Source organism: Sus scrofa, chromosome 13 (assembly GCF_000003025.6).
Source record: "Sus scrofa isolate TJ Tabasco breed Duroc chromosome 13, Sscrofa11.1, whole genome shotgun sequence".
NCBI classification, from domain to species: Eukaryota; Metazoa; Chordata; class Mammalia; order Artiodactyla; family Suidae; genus Sus; species Sus scrofa.
The window spans coordinates 97,739,620-97,764,317 of NC_010455.5; the positions used below are offsets into that span (position 1 = coordinate 97,739,620).

A 24,698-nucleotide genomic window follows, 5' to 3' on the forward strand; every position below is an offset into this window, starting at 1 on the left:
TCCCTCTTCCTCCCACAGTGGTAAGCTTTCTACATCCTCTTCCTATCTGGTGAGAACATCTCTTTCATCATATTTGGCCCTCTCTGCATTATGGGTTATAGTAAAACTCTATTATACATAGATTGATCAAACTGGCTGTTGATATGTAAAGAGAAGTTTTATAAAGTTTAGAAAGCCTTTCTCTTAGGCAAGAAAACCAAGCTTTTTGGACTTCTTTTTCCAACTAAGACAGAGTAGCTTGTATAAATCCAACCCTCACACCAAAAATAAATCTAAAAACTGCCTCTAAAAAAATTTTGAGGCCATCATAGAACAACCAACACATCCTGAACTTGAGAAGCTAAGATCTTAGAGAACAGACAAAAAGCACTGAGGTGAACTTGACTTTCTCTACCTCTTCGCCTCGCAAGGTATTTACCAATTTGTAAGAGATTTAGGCAAGAAGCTAGAAAAAAAAAAGTGGCACCTGGAACCTTCTACTCTCTCACAGGACTGAGACACAGACAGTGGAGTTTAGGCTTGCCAAGGCAGCCAGGACTTGAAGGATCAAGACCTAAGAGAGAAGGGGAACTCAGGGATGTGAGGCTGATGGTATGAACTGCTCTTTTTTCTCAAAGTATTTGCCTATTGGTCAAATGTGCAGGCAGAGAAGTGGGGAATCCAAGCAGAAAGAGCTGAGAGACTGAGAAGCTGCACAAAGCTATCCAGAGCCTTCAAGGTTGGGGATATAAAGATTTTTTTAATAATTTTATTTATTTTTTTTTCCACTATACAGCATGGGGACCAAGTTACACGTACATGTATACATATTTTTTCCTCCCACTGTCGTGTTGCGATGTAAGTATCTAGACATAGTTCTCAGTGCTACACAGCAGGATTTCATTGTAAATCCTTTCCAAGAGCAATAGTTTGCGTCCATTAACCCCAAGCTCCTGATGACTCCCACTCCCTCCCCCTCCTCCTGGGCAGCCACAAGTCTATTCTCCAAGTCCATGATTTTCTTTTCTGTGGAAAGGTTCATTTGTGCTGTATATTAGATTACAGCTATAAGTGATATAATATGGTATTTGTGTTCCTCTTTCTGACTTATTTCACTCAGTATGAGAGTCTCTAGTTCCATCCATGTTGCTGCAAGTGGCATTATGTCATTCTTTTTTATGGCTGAGTACTATTCCATTGTGTATATACACCACATCTTCCTAATCCAATCATCTGTCAGTGGACATTTAGGTTGCTTCCATGTCTTGGCTATTGTGAATGAATATGCAGGTGCACGTGTCTTTTTTAAGGAAAGTTTTGTCTGGATATATGCCCAAGAGTGAGACTGCTAGGTCATAGGGTAGTTCTATATATAGATTTCTAAGGTACCTCCATACTGTTCTCCATGGTGGCTATACCAGCTTACATTCCTATCAACAGTGCAGGAGGGTTCCCTTTTCTCCACAACCCCTTCAGCACTTCTTATTTGTGGACTTATTAATGATGGCCATTCTGACTGGTGTGAGGTGGTATCTCATGGTAGTTTTGATTTGCATTTCTCTAATAATCAGGGATGTTGAGCATTTGTTCATGTGCTTGTTGGCCATATGTATATATTCCTTGGAGAAATGTCTATTCAGGTCTTTTGCCCATTTTTCCATTAGGTGGTTGGCTTTTTTGCTGTTGAGTTGTATAAGTTGATGGTATATTCTAGAGATTAAGCCCTTGTCAGTTGCACCATTTGAAACTATTTTATCCCATTTTTTAAGTTGTCTTTTTGTTTTACTTTTGGTTTCCTTTGCTTTGTGGATAAAGATTGAATTTAAAGCCTAAGGAAGGGATGAAAGACACAAGCTTTCAGTGTGGATCCCTGAGGGACTATCTGTGGGAGTATGAGTACATTGGAAAAACACATGGCCTTACAAAGTGCAAAGTCAAGCCCTGAGACATCTCAATCTGAGACTTTAGGGCAATGTGATTTGACTCCACTTAAGCTGCCAAGAAGGCAACAAAGGAGTTCCCTCATGGCACAGTGGGTTAAGGATCTGGTGTTGTCACTGCAATGGCTTGGGTCGCTGCTGTGGTGTGAGTTAAATCCTTGGCCCCAGAACTTCCACATGCCACAGGGATGGCCAAAATTAAAAAGAAAAAAAAAGCCAAACAAAAAAGGCTTGATATGTGTATATGTATAACTAAATCATTCTGTTGTACAGCTGAAATTATCACAACATTGTAAATTGACTATACTTCAATAAAACTTTTTTTTAAAAAAAGGACTTTTAGCATTTCCATGAGGCCAGAAAGACAAAAATCGAAGGTCAGGGTTACTAATCCTGAAGACAGGATTTAAGGGACTAGAATCCAGGAACAAAGTGACCTTTAGATAAGTGAGTTCTTCTTGAAGCATTTTCTAGTGTCTAAGCCCTACAGGGCAAGAAGCCAAGATGCCAAGAAGAAAACAGCAGCGAAGTGGCTAAAAAGCCAAGTCAGATCTAACAAGGGGGAGAGGACTTAGAAGACATTCCAGGATTCCCCTTGAGACCCCTAAAGCCCAACCCTTAGTAGTGATGACAAATTCAAAATCAGAGAGTTCTTTACAAACACTGAAACCCACCTTCAAATCATCTCAATTCCTGACTAGATCAAACTGCCCACCAGAAGAAAATTAAATTTTCCCGGGAAAATACTGTCACTCAAAGTCTCTACAAATTTTCATTTACAAAATCTAACATCCAATCAAAAGTTACTAGATATACCACTATATGAAACAACAACCACAATCCAAGATATTTTTTAAAGACAAACAAGCCCACAGGTGATTCAGATATTAGGATTATTATAGATTTTAAATATCTGTAGATTAATATGTTCAAAAAAATAGACTACCAAGTAAATAGTATTACCAGAGAGCCAGAATCATTAAAAGAGAATTAAATGGAAATTCTAAAACTGAAAAATACATTGATACTAAGAATGCAATAGATGGGCTTGATAAGTAATAAAAGATCAGACATAGATTCGATGCAGAAGATAAGAATAGGAAGAGAGGTCATTACAAAATGTCCAGACTATGGTGGACTATAGTGAGAAAAACAGAAGGAAAATAAAACTTATAAGAGGCACATGAGACATGATGCAAAATATATGTATATTTGGAGCTCCAGAGGGATAAGGAGAGAGAATGTGACAGAAGCAGTATTTGAAAAGATAATAGTTGAAAATTTCCCAAAATAGAAGAGAAACATCAAGCCACAGATTCAAATGTGTATATGAATGATCCTAGATAAAATTACAGAGGGTAAGAAGGAATGAAGAACACAAAAAAAGTAAAATTTATGGGGAAATAAGGATTACAGAGCATAAAAATAATAACGTTTGATGATTTTAAATATATGTAGAATTCAAATATATGATAAATAGCAATTACACAGAAAAGCTAAGATGAATATATGGAATTAAAATTTTCTAAGATCCTTGCATTTTCCAGGAAATTATTTTAAAATTCTAATTTAATGTAGGATGATGAAAGGTAATTCAATAAATTCAGAGTATTCAATAGTTGTTAAACATGTGGCTCAATATTGGAAACATAAAATTATATCTTACCATACATCTTCACAGAAATCTAAGTTCTGCAAGGCTTAAATGTGATAGCTAAATAATAAAATTTCAATAAAATAAGTAAGAGTTAATTTTTTTATTTGAAAACTGTTCTAAAAGATTTAATATTTAAAATTCTCATTCATAATAGACACTAATGAGTCAAGGACACATAGTGTATTCTCTAATAAAGGACTAAAAATGACTAATAAAAGAATAGAAAGGAAAGACAAAAATAATGAATCCAAAAGACAATGAGGGAGGAAAAAAAAAGCAAAGGACAAACAGAAAACAGAGTAAGACAGCAGATTCAAACAAACATAGAAGTAATTATATAACTCATAGGCTAAATAATCAATTAAAAAAAAAACAAGCTTATCAGACTGAAAGTGGGGGAAAAAAAGACACCTGTAAGGCAGAAAGTAAAAGAATGCAAACACACACCACACAAACATTAGCAAAAAGAAAACTGAAAGTTTTACTGATAAACAAATTATATTATACTTAGGGCAAGAAGTCTACTTTAATCAAATAAAAAGGCAATACACATAAATTAGCAGTTTTAGCGGTTAAAAAGAGGCATTTCTTAATAATAAAGGGTCATTCATCAGAAAAACATAGCATTTCTAAAACTGTTATGTGCCTAAACACATAGCCTCTAACCATATAAAGCAAAAACAGACAAAACTAAAAGGATAAACAGACAAATCACAACATAGTAGATTTTAACTAATATAACAAATTGGTAGAACAAACGAACCAAAAAAAAATTTGAAAATATAGAAAATTTGAACTAAATGACCAACTCATTTGACCTAATTGATTAGATGTAATCACATATATGTGTATATGTGTATGTATTCAAATACATATGTAAGTATGTACATATGTACATGTATCACTGTGTCCAATGCATATTCTTTTCAAATGACCATATACATTTATCAAAATCATCTAATCATTGAGGCAAATGAAGTTTCAACAAACAAAAAAGTATTGACATCATTTGAAGTAGTTTCTTCAATCAGTAGAATTAAAATAAAAATCAGTAACAAAATGATAACTAGAAAATCCCAAACTCTTTGGAAATTAAGCAGTATGCTCTTAAACAGCCCATCAATTAAAGAGAAAATCACCATGGAAATTAAAAAGTATTCTGAACTGAGTTACAAAAAAAAGTAACTTTAAAATACAACATAACTTGCATGATACAGCTAAGTGAAACTGAGGGATATGCATAGTATAAAATGCATATACAGGAAAGGATGAAAATTGATGGTTTTAGGATTTATCTCAAGACCCTTTAATTAGGAAAACTACATAAAAAGAAAGTAAACAAATGAAATAAATATGAGAAGAAATTAAATGAAATAAATATAACAGAGAAAATCAAGATAAAATTTGCTTCTTTGAAAAAATTAATATAATTGATAAACTACTAAAGATATCTTCAGAGGGAAAACGAATAAATTAGCAATATTAGAAACAAAAAGGAACGTTGCTACAGAATCTATTAATATTAAAAAGGTAGTAATAAGATTACGAACAACTTGGTGCAAATAAATTTTAAAATTTAGATCAACTAGATAATTTCCTTGAAAACACAACTTACCAGATATACACACAAGAAGAAAAATGGTAATGTGTCTATCAAACAATTTTATGTTAATCTTCCCCAAAATAAAACCCCTGGCCCAAATGTCTCTATCAGTGAATTATTTCAAATATTTAAGAAGAAAATAGTGTAATCTTACACAAATTTTTCCACAAAACAGAAAAGAGAAAACATTCCCCATTTCATTTTATGAGGTCTATACAACTTCGTAAATGAACATAATAAGCCAAACTATCTCATGAACACAGATGCAAAAAAAAAATCTAAACATAACTTAATAAACTAAATCCAACAGTTTTTTTAAAAAGGATAATACATTAGAACAAAATTCAGTTGTAATACAAGGTCCATTTTATTTAGAAATCAATCAGTTTATCTTAATTAATCTATAAAAATATAATTCACTGTAGTACTAAAAAATTGTTACATGATAATCTTAGTAGTTTCAGGAAAAACATCTGATGAAAATCAACACTTATTGCTAATTTAAAAATAAAAACTCTGAGCAATCCAGAAATAGATTTTTATTAATCTGACAAAGAATACCTTTAAGTGATAAAATATTGGAAATTTTCCCCAAAAGATCAAAAATGAAAAAGAATCTCACTATTATCACTTGTAGTCAACATTTTACTGGAGATTCTATTTAATGTAATTAGAAAGGAAAATATTTAAATTCATATAAATCAGAAAGAAGAAAAATAAAACTCTCATCATTTGTAAATGATTGTGAAGGTAGAAAATCTAAATAAATCTAAAGATAAACTTTAGAATTAACATGTGAACTTAGGAAAGTTCTGGATACAAGGTCATTATACAAACATCAAATTTTTTTATTTTGTAGCTGTATACATTTGAAGATGAAACTTCAAAATTTGTATTATTTAATTATAGCACCCCCAAAATTTCTAATGGCAAATATTTAAGAATAAGTCTAATGGAAAATGTGAATTACTCCTCCACAGAAAACTATTAATATTTCTCAGGGAAATTAACATAAACCCTAAATGTAAAGATAACCACACTTAGGACTTGAAACAGTCAATGAAGATGTCAATTCTCCCCCAAGCTGATCTGACTCAATATATTCATCATCAAAATCATAATGGATTTTTGTGTGTGAAAATTAACAAGCTGGTTCTCAAATTCATATCAAACTGCAAAAAGCCAAGAAAAGCCAAAACAATCTTCAAGAATAGCAAAGCTGAAAAATTTGCATTATCCTATGTCAGGACTTAGTGTGAAGCTACATTAAGAGGACAGGGTGGTATTGGTCCAGTACAGACAAATAGAACAGAAAGAAACCAAAGAAACAGACCTCACACATGCAGTCACTTAATTTATAACAAAGATGGCACTGCAGTGCAGTGGGGGGAGAAAAATGATCTTTTCAATAGTGATGGATCAATTAAGTATCTATATGGGGGAAAAGTAACCCTGACCTTCTAACTTGCACCATTGGGAAAAATAAGACAATAAAGTTTCTAGGAAATAACAGAAGAATGTCTTCATGACGTTGTGGTGGGCAAGAAGTTCTTAGACAAAATATATCCTAAAAGAAAAGACTGATAAATAGGACCATTTTAAAATTAAGATTTTTTTTCATGAAAAGATACAAATGAGAAAGTAAAGCTATACACTAAAACACAATATTGTAAACCAATTATAGTCAAATAAGAAAGAAAGAAAATGAGAGAGAGAAAGAAAGGAAGAAAGAGAAAGACAAAGTGGAAGAAGATGATTATAGCATCTAACAAAGGACTTATATCTAAAATATATATCTAAAATATACAAAAGAACTGAAAATCAACAAGAAAAATACTGACAACAATTTTCAGGGACAAAACAACAAACCAAAAAAAACCCCACCTGAATAAGCATTTTATAAAGGAAGATATATAAATGACAATAAATATGTGAAAAGTGGTCAACATCATTTGTCACTAGGGAACTGCAAATGAAAACCACAGTAAGATACCATTCACTATGCACCCAACAAAATAGCTAAAATGGAAAAAAGTCACAATTTTAAGTATTGCCGTCTGGAATTTTCATTCACTGTTTGAGAAATAAACTGTGGTATATTTATAAAATGAAACATTATATATTAATTAAATTGTACAAATTGAACACTAATAATATGGATAAATCTCAAACCTAATTTTGAGAGGAAGAAGCCAGACATTAAAATCACATACTGAGTGAGTCATTTTATGTAAAGTTCAAACATAGGCAAAACGAATCTATGGTGATATAAGTTAAGACTAGAGGTTAAGTTCTATGGAGAGTAATGACTGGAAGGGCCAGGGAAACTCTGGGGTGCTGGTAATGCTCTTTATCTTGATCTAGATAATGTTTGCACAAGTGTGTTCACTTTGTAAAAATGTATCAAGCTGGACACATGATTTGCGCATTTTTTTGTCAGTAAGTTATACTCAATTCAAAAGTTTATCCAAAAAAACCCCATCTTTTGAGACAATTATCTTACTGCAGATCAGAAGTCCTATTTTGGAATTCAAAAGCTGAACATTGGATCTTTCTCTTTTCATTCTGTTTTAACAGTCCTAAGCTTCCCCAAAGCACTGGATGCCTCTGGCTGGATAGCAGAAGATCATGTAAAAGGAAATAGAAAAAAGAAAGAACATTAACATATTTCAAAAAAATATTATCCCCGCTACACTTTTCATAAAGCCTAGAATCAAAAGAACAAACAGATGTAAATTAAAACTGTGATATAATTTTTCAAGATAATGGCAAAAATATCTTTGAGAGGATATCCTTCATGGTAGAGAGGATGTTTAGAAATACCCATTCCTTTGGGGTTAGTAGATGCAAACTGCTAAATTTAGAATGGATAAGTAAAGAGGTCCTGCTGTATAATAGCACAGGGAACTATATCCAATCACTTGGGATAGAACATGATGGAAGATAAATATGAGAAAAAGAATGTATATATATTGTACTTTGCTGTACAATAGAAACTGACAAAACATTGTAAATAAACTATACTTTAATATAAAATTTTAAAAAAACCCTATTCCTTATAGTAGTGGCACATGCATTCTGAAGGAAAATTTACAGAAAATCTGTAAACAGTGCATACTATTTGACCTAGCAATGCCCCTCCCAAAATATGGCTTAAATTTAAAAGGATAAGGGTTGGTCTACAGGGCTCTTCTTTGCAACTTTAAGATATAGAGAAATGTGGAAAAATCCAAATGTCAAAAGGTAGAGAAATTATGATACATTCCTATATAAAACTGTAGAAATAACTGATTTAAAAAAGAAGGATATTCCTATTTTAAGTGGGAAAAAAAAGTCGTAAAACATAGGTAAACACCATAGAATTCCATTTAAAAAATATATATTGAATTCCAATGGCCAGGAGGAATTTGCTCTGGATGATGGAGCCACTCATTAATTGACTAATTAAATGTTTATACACCAGGCCCAATGTTAGAGAACAGGTGTACAAAGACAAACATTCTTTGCCATTGTGAAGATTAAAGCCACAAGCACTCACGTGTCTCACCTCACTAGAGGCCTCCTGAGCAGAGACCCCTAAACCATCAGACACAAGGGTCGTTTTTGTTTGAGAATTAATTTGTTTTACATGTCAAGGCAAGCATCAAAATACATAAAGAGAAAGCCAAGGCATAATGAAAATGAGAATTTCACACTAAGATTCTTCATGATCTGGGTAACCATGGACTAATATTTCTATACCTTTAAACACACTAGAATGATAACTTAGTGACTGAAAGCAGAGATACTGGAATTAGGCTTCCTGGATTCAAATCCTAGTTCACTTTTTAAGCTTTGTGATTGAGGGCAAGTTGCTTAATATTTTGAGCTTAAGTTTCCTCATCCATAAAATGGAGATAATAATAGTAAACATGCTGTTGTGTGGATGAAATGTAATGATTTAAATAGTTCATGATAGGACCTCATTTAAAAAGTAAGTTCTCAGAAACTACTGCTTATTATTGCATCTGAAATATAAAGTGACTCACTTCTTTTAACAGAAATAAAGGATTTCTGCAAACACTTTAAGTTCCAACAGATTCAAATTAAGGATTCATATGAAGGAAAAAGTGTCACTTTGCAGCACTATCTACTAGGTTACATCTGCAATTACTTGATTAACCTGTTCAACTTAGATAGCCAATACAGATTATTAAAATACTTTTCCTCAGAAAAAATATCTTTAGTTTCCTTAAAAAAATACAAATTCCGTCCTCCAGTTCATATTTACCACTGGAATGGCGATTTCCAGTATCCTGTGATGCTCAGTATCCACCGAAGCCCATACTTTCCTGGAAACTTCTATCCAACTGTGGCTTCAGAAGAGCAGGATAGTGCAAAAGACTGCTTGGAAGTGATGCAGACACTGAAGAGGTCATGTTTGACAATTATTTTTGCCCTGCCAGTCTCTGAGCTCATGGATTATTTACATAGTGCTTTACAATTGCTATATCAGATCATATAATTCTCTCTCCAGGTTTCATGGTTGGTTAGATAACTGTCATAGCTTCATTCATTGAAGTCACAATAATTTCATACGCATAACTTACACATGGCAAAGCAATCCCTAAATCCCCTCAGCCCCACATTGCCCCCATGTAAATTCTTAGAGCATCAGATTTATTCCTTCCTTTGGATCATTACCTATTGGCACACATATGTGCTTTTATAGCTATTGACACACATATGTGCTTTTATAGCTATTGACACACATACATGCTGTTGTATCTTACATCTGGAAGGAATCTCCTGACTCCATATACCCCTCTAGATCCTCTCCATTATGTTTTCCTTTACAGTAAAACTCCTCCATGTAAGTTACTCAACAGCCTTTCTTCCCATTCCTTCTTGAACTGCTTCCAATCAGAGCTTCATTCCTACCATGCTATCAAAACGGCTCCCTCCATATTGCTAAAAGCAATGATCAATTCTCAGCTACTCTAACCTCTCTCTCAGCCACAGTTGATATAGTTGATCACTTCCTCCTTCTTGAAATGCTTTCTTTACAAGCACATTCACTTGGTTTCCCTCCAACCTCACTGCCCACTCTTCCTCAGGCTTCTTTTTTGTCTCTTCCTCCTCTTTCCAACATCCAAGTATCAGAATGCCCCAAGGCTCCTGGGTGACCTTCTCTAGTTCCATGGCTTTAAATACTATCCATACACTGATGACTTCCAGACGTGTTTCCAGCCCTAACCTCTCTCCTGAGTTGCACCTGCCTACTCAACATCTCCCCTTTCTTTCCATCACCGCTCAGACTGGTTCTTTTGTCAGCCTTCCTCATTTCAGTAAATAGCACATGCCATTTCACCCAGGTGCTCTGGCTTAAAACTTTGCTGCCATCTTGACTTTTCTCTTTCTCTGAAACATCACATCCAATTTATCCTCCAATACTCACCATTATTCTTGAAAAATACGGCCCATAAATAATCACTTCTAGGCCTCCACTGCTAGCATCCTAAGCCAAGCCTCGTTCAAACCACCATCATTTCTCCCATGAATCTCAAGAGCCTCATCCAGCATCCTTGCCTACATTCCTGTCCCTCTACAGTCCCTTCTCCACACATTGTAATCAATTTAAAATGTCAATCGTATTTTGCAACTCCTCTGCTTAAAAGACTCCAAAAGCTTTTAATTACACTTAAGATAAAATCGGAACTCCTCACCATAGTCTCTAGAGGCCCTGCAATATCTGGTCCTCGCCTCTTCCTTCCATATGCCAAAGCCATGTTTGCCTTAGTACCTTTGTATTCACTGCTCACTCTTAGATGCTCTTTTCTGATATCTACATAACTGACTTCTCTTTGACATTCAGGTCTAAAATCAGATGTCATCCCCTGGCCTTCAGAAAGGCCTTCCCAATCAGCCCCTCCCTGCCCACCCCTACCCCCATCATTTTCTGTGACATCACCCTGTTTTCTTATTCTCACCACTATCTAGTGCATATATTTATTTACTTGTTTCTTGACTAGTTCCCCACTAAAATATTAAATTCTTTGTGAAGAGGAACTTTACCTGTTTTGTTTGCTGCTATATCCTTGAGTCTAGAGCAATGGCTTAAATATAAATTTATTGAGTGGATAAATGATCAATATTTAGCTTGATTGACTATGGAATGTATAGGAGAGTGGTTGGAAATTCATTCAAGAGGTGTTTCTTTGCCCTATGAGAAAGCTGAGATGTGAAAAATGTGTGGAGTATGTGTTCACTTCCTACTTCCACAAGCTCTGACTCCATCAAGAGGGAGAGCCTCTCCCGGGGGCTGCTGCTAGGGAATGTGGGAGTTTGCCTGGGGGACACAGCTCATGACCTGTGGACCCATGCTAGCTTCAGAGGTTTCACAGTCAGCCCAAACCAGTATTCAAGGGTTCTTACACAGGTTTCTAACCTCAGTGCAACTTTTGAAAACACCTTCATCTCTTTCTCTCATCCTTCCTCACAATTTCTGCCCCCTCCTCCCTTTATTCTGCAGCTTTACTGCCTCAATATGAGCAGGCTTTTTGTTCACCTGGAACACTGAGGCTGTTTGCCACTGACTGGACCTTCTGCTCCTGAACCAAAGGGAACCGTGTGATTCTGAAACCTTGTAAAAAATATACATAAACCCAACTTTCAGTCAGTGGCAAATCACCAACACATTGGTTCCCTCTCTCCCACAAACATAAAAAGCCTGGTTTGAAAGCAATCAGGCAATAAGAAACTCCTGAATAGATCAGTGCTGGGAGATTTCACCTTCTATTGGCTCAACCACTGGTTATAGGTAACTCAATGATCTTAGTAAACAAAGATAAGAATATAAATGATTAGCGCCCATTGAGAAGTAATGAGACAGAACTTGTTTGTTCACAATAGTTCTCTTCTCTCTCACCCATTAATGAAGATAGAACAAGTGTATCAGGAACGAAAACTAAATTAAAAAGGGAGGAAAATTACTTACTGGAGGTCTGCTGAGTGTGTTCTAGCTTCTCTTTCTTTCTCATTCCTATATGCTCAAGTAAAACTTAAATTTCCAGATGGGAAAAAAGCATATAACATCTTATAAAAGTATCTAAATTTCCCAATAAACTCCCCATTTGTGGTCATGGACATTGTAAATTTCTATATGTTAATTTGCCTCACTAGCTGTTTAGGAAATGCATAATGAATGAATTTCAAAAACAAGCTATTAATGAAACTTGAGAGGTTTTTTTCGTCAAAGTATAATGACAAAATTTGATCTTAGAGAATCACTACAGTAAGGTGAAGCATTTTTTAAAAAGTCAGTGAACCAATTAAAAGTCAGCACTGATTGATCAGTGTCTCGTTTTGATAGTTAATTCATCCCAACAATATTTATTGCATCCTAAAGTCCAATAACCTAATCACTCACATCATAAGCACTTAGAATCAGATACTTTTAAAGATAGAAAATGAGGAGTTCCTGTTGTGGCACAGCCAGAAACAAATCCGACTAGGAACCATGAGGTTACAGGTTCAATCCCTGGCCTCGCTCAGTGGGTTAAGGAACTGGCATTGCCATGAGCTGTGATGTAGGTCGTAGACGTGGCTTGAATCCTGCAATGCTGTGACTGTGGTGTAGGCCAGCAGCTGTAACTCTGATTCCACTCCTAGCCTGGGAACCTCCATATGCCACAGGTGAGGCCCTAAAAAGCAAAAAAAAAAGAAAAAAAAGAAAAGGAGAAATAAAAAGATGCAGCTCCCACCAAGGCCCAGCAGTTGTAGAACCCCAGGCCCTCACCTGAAGCAATGAGATGAATGGAAGCCATTATGTATGAACTTAAACTCCAAACTTGAACCTTTGCTAACATATATCAATTCATCCTACTACAGAACAACAAGAGCAACCCAACTCCTTCTTCTGGTGGTTATTCACTTATAAATTTGAGCTAGTCAAGGTCAAAAGTTTCAGGGCTAGTAAAAGGGCTGCTTTATACTCCTGTAGAAAAACTCATAGATGTTGTCATACCTGCAGAAAGTATCATGTGAAAATATTGAATAGGAGCTTTCATTTAATCATAGATTGAGGGTAAATCCCTAAACCTTTTTAGCTCATGTCATGGAGAGCAATTGGGTTCCTACTAAACAACTCTAGGTATCATTAAAAGCCTAAACAAAGTTTGGATCCAGGAAAATAATTTTTATAAATTATATTTTATGAAAAAAAAATCACTTCATCTTTAATCAATATCCAAAATCATCTACTTTAGCAGATCAAAGTAAATTTGATGTTGCTAAATAACATTTTCTTCCCTCATTCTACAAACATTTATAAATTTCTCTTCTGTGTCAGGCTACATGCTCAGCTTTGCATAATGCTGTATAGTACATATAAATGCATCATCTCACTTGATTCTCCTACCAGCCCTTTGGGGCTACTGTTATTATTATTTCTACTTTATAGTCAAGTAAACAGAAGCCTTGAGAATTTAAGTCCCCAAGATCAGTAAATAAGAATGGAACTCATTCTTAACCCACATATTTCCCATGGAATTGGATATCTTGCTTAAAAATGTATAAGTACTAAATTCTAAAATAAAACAGTCACCAGATTTTAAGTTTCAATAATATAGATTTTCCAAGTTCCTTTCAACCAATCAAAGCCTGAAAGATTCCATAATAAAACCACAACTCTTCAGAGCATTTTTTTTTTTCAGTTGTCCCTCTCTAAGTGAGACATGTTATTTTGGGCAGTCTCGTGTGATGAAAGAGATAATGGCCTCTTTGGGTGGTAATAAAAACAAAATCACTACTCTGACAGTAAGTAACACAGAAATTGAAACTTTAAAAAAATAGGATTTTCTGATTTCACAAATGAGCCATCAAGAACTTTGGGTTTAATTTCTTGGTGTTATTTTCTGTCACTTAAAACAATAACATGTCAATTTATGAAGTCCTTTGGGCTCACTTTAACATGTAAATGAACAACTCAAATTCTATTTGAAAACCTAAGCTTTCATATATAGGATCAAAAATAGAAAATCATGGGAAGAAAGTGTTCTGATCTGGGTAGGTCCCCAAGCCCAAAGCAGCAGGCTAGGATGGGCTGAAGGAAGGCCCAGGCCGCAGGGGAGCTGGGGCTTCAGGGTCACAGTCAATCAGGAAAGCCTGATTATTTGAGGCAGAGTATCCTGGGGCCGTGCTTTTTAGCTGTGTGGTTTAAAACTGCATAGGTTTAAAGTGGAGATTAAGGTGGCATATGACCAAGGAACAGATACCAAGAGTGGAGATCTGAGGGAGAAAAGTTCACATCCAATGGGTCAGTCAGAAAACCTTGCTCTGCCAGATTCGGCAAGATAATGAGTAGAACAAGATGTCCAGCAGAGGAAAAGACCCACCAGCAATTCTTGTGCAGAAGAGTATCAATAACAGTGAAAAATCTGATATTTTATGCTATTTTCAAACTAAGAAGTTCACTTGCCACAGTGTCATGGATACTGGCAGGAGACACAAGATTCCTGAATCAGAGACAAAGGACTTCCCACTCAGAGGACAGCAAACAGCATGAGCATCAACATGTTTGCATCAATTCCTCTAGTTCTCAAGTTCCCTGGAGCGACATTCATGGACTTCCTTGCATGCCTGCATATATAGTGGGTTTCACCACAGGAAAGAAATCCTGACCCTAGAAATCATACATCTTTTATAATGAGCAGTAAGCTTGCTGGCCTTTTGTTCTAAAAGGAGACACAGACAAAAAAAAAAAAAAAAAAAAAAAGGAGTTTCCGTCGTGGTGCAATGGTTAACGAATCCGACTAGGAACCATGAGGTTGCGGGTTCAGTCCCTACCCTTGCTCAGTGGGTTAACGATCCAGCGTTGCCGTGAGCTGTGGCGTAGGTCGCAGACACGGCTCGGATTCCGCGTTGCTGTGGCTCTGGCGTAGGCTGGTGGCTACAGCTCCAATTTGACCCCTAGCCTGGGAACCTCCATATGCCTCGGGAGCAGCCCAAGAAATAGCTAAAAAAAAAAAGGCAAAAAATAATAATAATAAAAAGGAGACACTATCTTCCAAGGCTGCTCACTATACAAATAACTTGAACAGAAAATCTAGAACCCAAAGAGTGATCAGTGCCTCTCTTGCAAGACAAATAGAGATGCAAGAGAGATGCAGGGAGACTTATCTCTTTAAAAAGCTGCCTCCTGCATGGTTCTACATCCAGTTCCTCAGCTGTGGTCACTTAAAAGGACAACTGTGACCCAATCAGAAGGCATTATCTGAAAATCTGGACAAAGAGAGGGAAATCTGCCTTATGTTGGGCTCTCCAAAAGCAGACCTTGAAATGAAGATTAATATGTGAATGATTTAGGAGTTTCCATTGTGGCACAGCAGAAACGGATCTGACTAGGAATCATGAGGTTGCAGGCTCGATCCCTGGCCTTGCTCAGTGGGTTAAGGATCCGGTGTTGCCCTGAGCTGTGGTGTAGGTCACAGATGTGGCTCAGATCTGATATTGCTGTGGTTGTGCTATAGGCCAGCAGCTGTAGCTCCAACTGGATCCCTAGCCTAGGAACTTCCATATGCCACAGGTGTGGCCCTAAAAAACAAACAAACAAAAAAGAATGATTTATTAAATAAATTATCTCAAGACAATCCCGTAAAGGAATAAGGGGGGAGAAGGGGAGATTTTAGGTAAAGTTCTATGATAGCTTCAGCCTAATCCTGAAGGAAAACTCTGGAGCATAGATTATGCCTTACAGTTGTCCGGTCTGAGCAAAGGGATCCAGGCTTTAAAACTCCTATCCCTTTCAGTCATTGGCTAAGGCCACTCCAGGAGAATGTAAACTCTCAGGCAGCTATAGCTGTATTTGCAGGAAAAGCAGCTCCAGTACCCTGAAGGAAGGTTCCTAAGGAAGAGATACAAATGAGGACTATAAAAAGCAAAAGTATACTGAAACAAGGGTAGAGGCATTCAGAAATGATAAAGAGGGCTGAGGTGATCTAATTGCTTAGATTCACTTACATCTCACGTTACGTTCACTTTACACTGTTATGGTCTCTTCAAAATGATGGATGGTCAAAATTTCTAGGGAAAAACTTATGAGGAGAGTTAGTGGGATGAGTAAAAGCCCACTGCTAAAGTTGATCTCACGTTCATAACTGATATTCATCATCTCATTCCTTTACCATCCGTTCTAGATTTCCTTTATCATTAACCAGCACTGCTGCTGGTACAGGCAACTTGCCTGATGGAATGAACTAGACCTTCATCTTTGAGGGACCTGAGCTCAGTTACAACTCTTATATCATACTTCAGTTGCTGTAATTGCCCATTCACAGATAAAAATAACCATGGGAGCACCAAGAGAAAGCCCAGTGGATCTCTTAGATCTCTTTCCCATTTTGTAGTAGCAATGTTACCTCTTTATGATACTCAGGGTCAATTACCCCTGCCAGGATGATAGCTCTTTTCTTTTCTACTGTTACAAGGAGCCCTAAATGAGTAGGCGGAGGCCATAGCTTTTTTTTTTTTTTTTATGGAATTCTTATTGTGTCCCTTGGAGGAAGCAACCTCTAAACCCACAGATGCTAAAGTTGTATGGCCATACGCACATGGACCCACTTGCATTCCTATAAGTGAGTCCCTGGGTCTGAGCTATTCAGCTTTCTGACTCCAGAATAGCTATTCTGAGCTATTTCAGCTTTCTGACTCCAGGAGCCCAGCAGCAAACTTTCAAAGAATCACAGGTTCAGATCATTGGATGAAGTCAGAAGAGAGGTACAGAGAAATGATAAAAGAGGTCCAAGGGACTGTGGGTTGGGAACCAATAGTGTTTGCTATGGAATCAAATAAGAAGGTTCCAGGCAAATTATTGCCTCAAGACGATTGCAATTTTCTATCATTATTTCATCCAATGAGTACCCACAATGCACTCAGTATACTCCTAGGTGCTGATTAATATAGAGATAAATAATACATCATCCTTCATGCACAGAGTTCACAGTTCATTGTGGAAGACAGACAAGGAAGCCAACATTTGATATTCTGGTGATAAGGAGCACAAGAGGGAAGCAGAGGTGACCAAAAGTCAAGGGGGTTCATGGAGGAGGTGCCTTCTTAGCTAGGTAGGCAAGATGAATACAAGTTTGCCAGCCCAGAGTATGAGCACCAGGAGAGGTATGAGAGAGATGATGTCTTAGTTTCAACTGCTATAACAGAAGATCATGGACTGAGTGGCTCATAAACAACATAAGAAATGTATTTCTTATAGTTCTGGAGGCTGGGAGTTCAAGATCAGGGTGCCAGCAAGATCAGGTTCTGTCGAGAGCCCTCTTCCAGGTTACAGACTGCCAATTTCTCAGTGTATCCTCATATGGTAGAAAGAGAAGGAGAGAGCAAACTCGTTTGTTATTCTTATAAGGTCACTAATCTCATTCAAAAGGGCTCCACCCTTGTAACTGCACCTGAATCTGATTACCTCCCAAAGGCCTCACCTCTTAAGACCATCATACCGTGGGTTACGGCTTCAACATATGAATTTGAGGAGGAGGAAGGGCACAAACATCCAGTCCACAACAGAGAAGGAATTTTCATCCAAATCCAAAACACATATACATAGCCCCTTTCAGAAGTATGGCAACAGTGGTGGGTAAGGCCACAATTAATAATTAATTCTCAACTTCTAATGGGATCTCAGCTCTTGTGCTCATGCCTAATTCTGCCATGCAGAATAGAAAAACAGCATGAGTTAAAGTCAAGGTTATTTGGAGACCTTTATACTAGGGAATAAAGTATTCAATGGAATGTTTGAAAAAGTTAAAAACTGTTCCTGCACTTAATTTTCTTAAAAATGGGAATAACATTTGCAGGAAACTGTCCCTTGGTGTTTTGTTTCCTAGGTTTACTCCTATCTCTATTCTATTGCTTTTTTTCCTTCCTGCCTTGAACTCTGATAATATGATGGAGACCTCCAAATCTTAAGGCTAAGTAAGAATGGGAACTAGGACTAAGGGAACCCCAAAACTTCGCTAGAGCACCTTGAGAAGAAGGAAGCTAGATTTTATAGAAATCACAAAAACTCTTTCTCCTGCTCTGGCCCAATATTTAAACTAAAATCAATCTGGGAGTTCCCATCGTGGCACAGCAGAAATGAATCCAACTAGGAACCATGAGGTTGTGGGTTCGACCCCTGGCCTCACTCAGTGGGTTGAGGATCCGGCGTTGGGGTGAGCTGTGGTGTAGGTCGCAGACGCAGCTCGGGTCCCAAGTTGCTGTGGCTCTGGCTTAGGCTGGCGGAAACAGCTCCAATTAGACCCTGGCCTGGGAACCTCCATATGCCACGGGTACAGCCCTAAAAAGACAAACAAACAAATAAATAATAAAAAAATAAAATCAATCTGCTTGATTTATTAAATTCACATTAATCTTGCCCAATTTATCGATATTCTATATAAGTCAGGGTTCCAACTGAAAAATATACGGCACATGGAGACGGCACATGGAGACGGCACATATTCAGATATTTGATGCAAACAAGGCCACTGTACCTCTAATAGGAGATACTAATTCCAAGCAGCTCAGGCCATCCCCCGACCAGTGTAAAAGTCACAAAGAAAAATGTCATATTTAGACTACACACTTCCTAGACCCTGTCTGCCTCCCACCATGGAACAATCTCAGGAGTACAGATAAAATACTCTCTATGACCACCAATTATGCCCTAAACTTTCACAATTCCTTTGTCCACAGAGGCACAACTCTGTAAGTCTTACCTGAAGTTTGTGCCTCAACAAAAAAAAATGGACTTATTGAATTTGAATGAACAGATATTACAGTCAATATTTTCAACAAACATTTATTAATTAACTGCTATGTGCCAGTGATGAGCTCTATGATAATTATTCAGTGGTCAACAAGAGAGGCATGTTACGCTCATGGAATTTAGACTAGGGACAAATAATAAACAGATATACAAATAATCATGATAACAAGTTATGATGTGTTATGAAGAAAAAGGATAGGATTTTACGAGTGACAGCTGCAGTGCATACAGTGAGGTCATCTACTTCAGACCAGTGATCAGGAAAGGCCTCTCTAGCTGAAGCCTGAAAGGTGAGTGGGAGCCAACCAGACCTCAAGCTGGGAGAAGGGCATTCACTGCAGAAAGAACAGATAATGCAAAGGATAAGGAATAAAGAGCTTTGGGAGTATTTGAATGGAATAAGGAGCAGTATAGCCAAGAAATAATAAGCAAAAGAAGACAGGCTAGTAAAAGAAGATGAAACTTTGTCAATTGTGAAAACATAGATAGAACTTGAGGGTGTTATGCTAAGTGAAATAAGTCAGATGGAGAAAGACAAGTACCATATGGTTTCACTCATATGTGAAATATAAATAAATACACACATAAACAAACAAACAAACAAAAAACAAACACACAGACACCAAGAACACAGTAGTGGTCACCATAGGGGAGGGGTTGGGGAGAAGGGTAAAAGGTAGAAGGAGTCGGCTACATAATGATGGATGGAAACTAAATATTTGGTGGTGAGCATGTTGTAATGTACACAGAAATAGAAATAGAATGTGTACATATGCAACGTCTATAATGTTATAAGCCAGTGTCACTTTAATTTTTTTAAAAAAAGAAAGTCTAGAAAGGGTCAGCTGTGGTAAAGAGAATTTGCTCTGAACGGATCATAATGTTTCAAGAGAATGGTGACATGATTCAATTTAGGTTTGTGGTGGAAGGGGAGAGATTATTATCTTTCTAGCTGATGAATAGAGAATAGATTTTCTTTTGGCCACAACTGTGATATGGGAAAGTTCCTGGGCCATGGATTGAACCTGTGCTGCAACTGCGGCCCACACCATAGATGCAGCAACGCCAGGACTCTATGCTGCACCACAAGGGAACTTTCCCCATTTTCTAATTTCTTTATCTTTACTCTTCTACTTTTTGCCTGAGTTTTATCATTTTTAATTTTAAAAGTGGGTTGTGACCTAGTCTGGGGCCATTAAAGACAAGTTATCCAAGCTTTTTCCATTTGTCTGAGATTGTTCACACCCAAAGACAGAATGTAAGACCAGAAGCAGTGACTTTACTAGTCGTCTTTTCCCAAAGTAGACTTGGAACCAAACAGAGTCATACACATGAACGCCATGTTCAAGCCTACCATTTAAAAATGAATGGCTAAGAGTTGACTGAATAGACCCTCTTTTATTATCCACAAATTAATTTCTGAATCTATCTGGGTAGGGTATGTGGGGTGGGGGTGCTGTTAATGCAACCAGAATCAGGGAATGGTTTTGACTTTAGCAATTGCCCCACACTTGGTACAACATAAATTATCAATAAAGTGTTTTTCCACTGGGAGATTGTATTTTACATATACAAAACTCATAATTTGTGTTTATTGAAAAGATTTAGACACTGGAATGTTATTTATGTTTTTAATTTGTCGGTACCAGTAAATAACGTCCCACTTAGCTAGCAGTTCCTGGGGAGAGCATTTACTTCTGAAATACACTGTCTGCGACCTGTTCTGGCCACCTCCACGCTTGGGGCTGTGGATCCATAAAACCATAATCAATGTGCTCAATAAATATTTATAGAGTAGATGGATGAATGAGTGAATCCTTATATCTTTTCTATTTACCAGAAGAATCAACCCAATTCAGATCTTCTTTACAGATTGTTGTACCATTTAATTAACATTGGTACCCCTTTGTATTTTGTGACTTTAACTTCACTGCCACTACATACCCGTTTGTCATCTTTAATATCACTGTACATTTAATACGCACTTTTCACGTTACAGTTTCATTAAGTGTATTTAATCAACGTTCACATTCATGGTTTATACTTATTTCCTTTTAAAACCTTTATCTCTGAAAAGGCCAAATGTGTACAAAACAAATTTATAGACCCTGAGGGTAGCTATAAGAATGAACAAGGTTGAGCCCCATTTTCAAAGGCCTTTAACTGGGAGACAACCCAGCTGGCGACTAAAACCTATTGATTCTGCTCGTTAATATTTCTCCAAACCATCCCTGGAGCCAAGGTTCAGTCCAGGCCTTTAGCATTGCTTACCTGGACTATTGCAATACTCTCTTAACTGTCACTTTAAAAAGAAAGCTGTCTTTTCTTTCCTCTTCCCTTCACTTAAGACTAAAATATATTTTGAGAAAAGACAATATCATCAATCCAGGGCATACAGATTTTAATAAATGGGCTTTTGACATGTTACATCATAAATGAAACTTCCAAGTTTATAAGTGGTCCTTTGACAGGATGCATCATGTCAATCTATAGCTCAGAACTTTACTGATTTAATCCATAATTCATATAGTAATGGATCCTGAAAATTCCATTGCTTCCTTGCTTCTTGCAAGGGCAGCTCTGCTCACACAACTTGAGACTGATCAGTTGGTGCTATGTGGCTAAAACAGCACAGTGTCCTCTGAATGAGCTAATCACTGGACCCTCACCCAGTGTTTCTCAAACAGGTCATTACTGGACAACCTTACTACTTCAGCTATACCCACTTACCTTTTGTGGTATTAACCACTTCATTTTTAAAAATTCAAAACATTTCTTGGAGTTCCCATTGTGGCTCAGCTCTAACGAACCCAACTAGTTCCATGAGGACATGGGTCCAACCACTGGCCTCCCTCAGTGAGATAAAGATCCAGTGTTGCGGTGAGTTGCAGTGTAGTTTGCAGACATGGCTCAGATCCTACATTGCTGTGACTGTTGTGTAGGCTAGCAGCTACAGCTCCGATTCGACCTCTAGCCTAGAAACTTCCATATGCCTGGGTGTGGCCCTAAAAAGACTAAAAAAAAAAAAAAAAAAATTTCTTGATTTACTTATAAAGGTAATTTTATACTATTAGCACAAATGGAAAACCAGTGTCAACTGCTATTAAAAGAAGCTTCCATAATTTCATAAAGGTCACGGCTTATTCACATAGCAACAGCAGAAAGAACATAATTTGGGAAAGACTCAACTAGCCCATTCCATCACCTCCACTGATCAGGAAGGGAGCTAGGGAATAATAAGAGGACATTATAGTAAATTCAAGACTGGCCTGACTTAGCATAAATAATCTAAAATTGAATTGGGCGTGTGACCCGTTTATCATCCGTATCTCCCATGAGTCCCATGGTATCCGTTTTGGCCAGACCTCCCAGGCTAGTCTGGGCTTGGAAGCATTTGTTTCATTGTCTGCTTTTTAATAGAATCAGATGGCTTTCTTGAAAAATTGAAATCCTGGGAGGATCAGGGGAAGAATAAGGAGAGAAAAAAATGATTCGGGGTGTATAATATTGAAGATATGGAAAAAGAAGGAAAACACAAAGATATGGCAAGGAATCATAAAAGTGGAGCATGTGTGGCCAAGAGACAACTTGATAGCAATTACACTCTGCTGTTCCAAAACAACTGTGGCTTATTGCACAGGCACAAACCTGGAAATACTATTCATACAGAAGAATATAAAAAATCTTCTGAAATGTTAACTGTTCTTCGCTATGTTAACTAAATCCTAACAGCAACTTACTTATTTAAGAAGAGATAAGTGTTCTTTTGTTTGGAGGGTCTGGGCAGAGTCAGACTAAATTTTAAATCCTATGAATTTCTTTTTGTAATTTTGATGCTTTTAAATAATGTTTTAAAATGATATTGATACATTTACATTGTTATTATATTGACAAAAATAATAACAATTTCTAGCATTAGATAACTTTATATAACTCTAATCCCTTTTATTGACATTTATGAGGGCACTCAACAAAATCTCTAGTTTAACCTGTATCTCCTCAGCTAGCCGAATTTTATTCTTCTTTCTTTGGCTTCTTTCATCATTTTTCTACCTAGCATATGTTTGCCCCTTCAACTATGTTTACTATTGGGAGAATCGCCGACAAAAGCATTCACACACTTCTTCTACCACTTCTCCTGCCAAAAGACCTGCAATATTCCAAGCCTGAAGCCAGGGTCTTCCTGCAGATACTCGGTCTTCCTCCAGACAAATCCACCTACAAATGGAGAGAAGCAAGGACCTAGAGGGTGTAGCACTCTGCAACACGGCACCATATGGCTACCAAGCATGGTAGAACCCCCCAAATTTTGGACCGGAAACCCACCTATAGGCCTCTCATTACTTCTTTTCTGGGATATGTGGCTCACAACACTAGCCCCAGGTCATTTGTTTTCTTGCTTGAATTTCTGATGGAACTGAATGAGAAGAAACCCTGTCCCCATAAAACTACTGACAGCTCCTTGGCCAATGGCCATCACTGAATCCTGTTTAGAGGACATTTTTCAACATGACTCAGAATAATCTTCAAGAACAAAGTGTCCTATGAATAATATCAACCTCATTTAAAATGAAGGTGACTAATGGCACTTGTTTTTGGATTAGCAACTAAAATGCCTCATAACACAATTAATGGTTGGATTTGTAGACCTTGTTTTAACTAAAGAAATGGGAATTTTTTTATTAGAAATAACTCCAATAACCATGCTAGACAAAAAAGACCCAATGAAGAGATATTTTTCACTTTTGTTTTATTCTAAAGAAACTTATTACCCTGGGATTTCACTTAGGAAATCTATTAATAGAGAGATTCAACTCATTCACACTAAAATAGGACAGATTTCAGTCAAATAACATCAGCACATGTTTGAGTGCCTTCTACTGGAAGACACTAATTGAGGTACTGGAAGAACCGAAAAGAGGTACAATACCATATGGTGCCTGCCCTCCAGCCATTGATAACTTAGATTCAGGTTGTCAAATACAATACAAGATGACTAGATAAATCTGAATTTCACCTAAACAAAGAATTTTTTTTGGTATAAATATTTAATATAAGGATGTCCCATGTAATATATGGAGCACACATATTTTTAAAACTGTTCATTGTTTATCTGAAATTCAAATTTAACTGAATGTTTTGTATTTCTATTTGCTAAATCTGAAGGCCCTATCTAGAGCAGAATAATTGTTTAACAAATAGTTATGAGTGCCAACTGTGTGCTGATGACTGTTTTTGATGCTGAGTAGTTTTACAAAAAGTCAACATGAGTCCCTGATCTTATGGACTTGAGTATAACAGCAAATAAGGAAATAAAGAAATAATGACAAATGCTGTATATCACAAATGCGCACTATGAAGGGAGTCAGAAGGGAACTGTATAGTGAGTAATATTTGAGGGGTAAACATCAGCATTGTATAAATTTGTCACCTGCAAGATGAAGAACTGCTAACCAAAAAAGACTGGAGGAAAAAGCCTTCCAATTAAAACAACTTTGTGCATCTGGGCTCCGATGTAGGATAAAGCTTGTTGTATCAAAATTCAGGGATGCACAATACTCATTCATTGCTAGACTGTTCTGTACGTTATAGGACAAGAGTCTCTCTGGTACTTCCCAATCACTGAGACAACAAAAAATTTTCTCACACACTTTCAACTCTCCCGTCTCCCTACTAGCATTAAAAATCACTGAGTAAGAAGAACCAGGGCCCAATCACACC

The 24,698-nt window shown here is 36.9% G+C and overlaps 1 long non-coding RNA gene across 1 annotated transcript in view; it reads right to left on the reverse strand.

The window, feature by feature from the left end:
• The window catches only part of LOC110256535, a 50,617-nt gene continuing 32,984 nt past the window's right edge, over positions 7,066 to 24,698 (reverse strand). The window contains exon 3 of the long non-coding RNA XR_002338149.1: positions 7,066 to 7,790. This is a non-coding gene — a long non-coding RNA (uncharacterized LOC110256535). The remainder of the gene's footprint in view (positions 7,791 to 24,698) is intronic.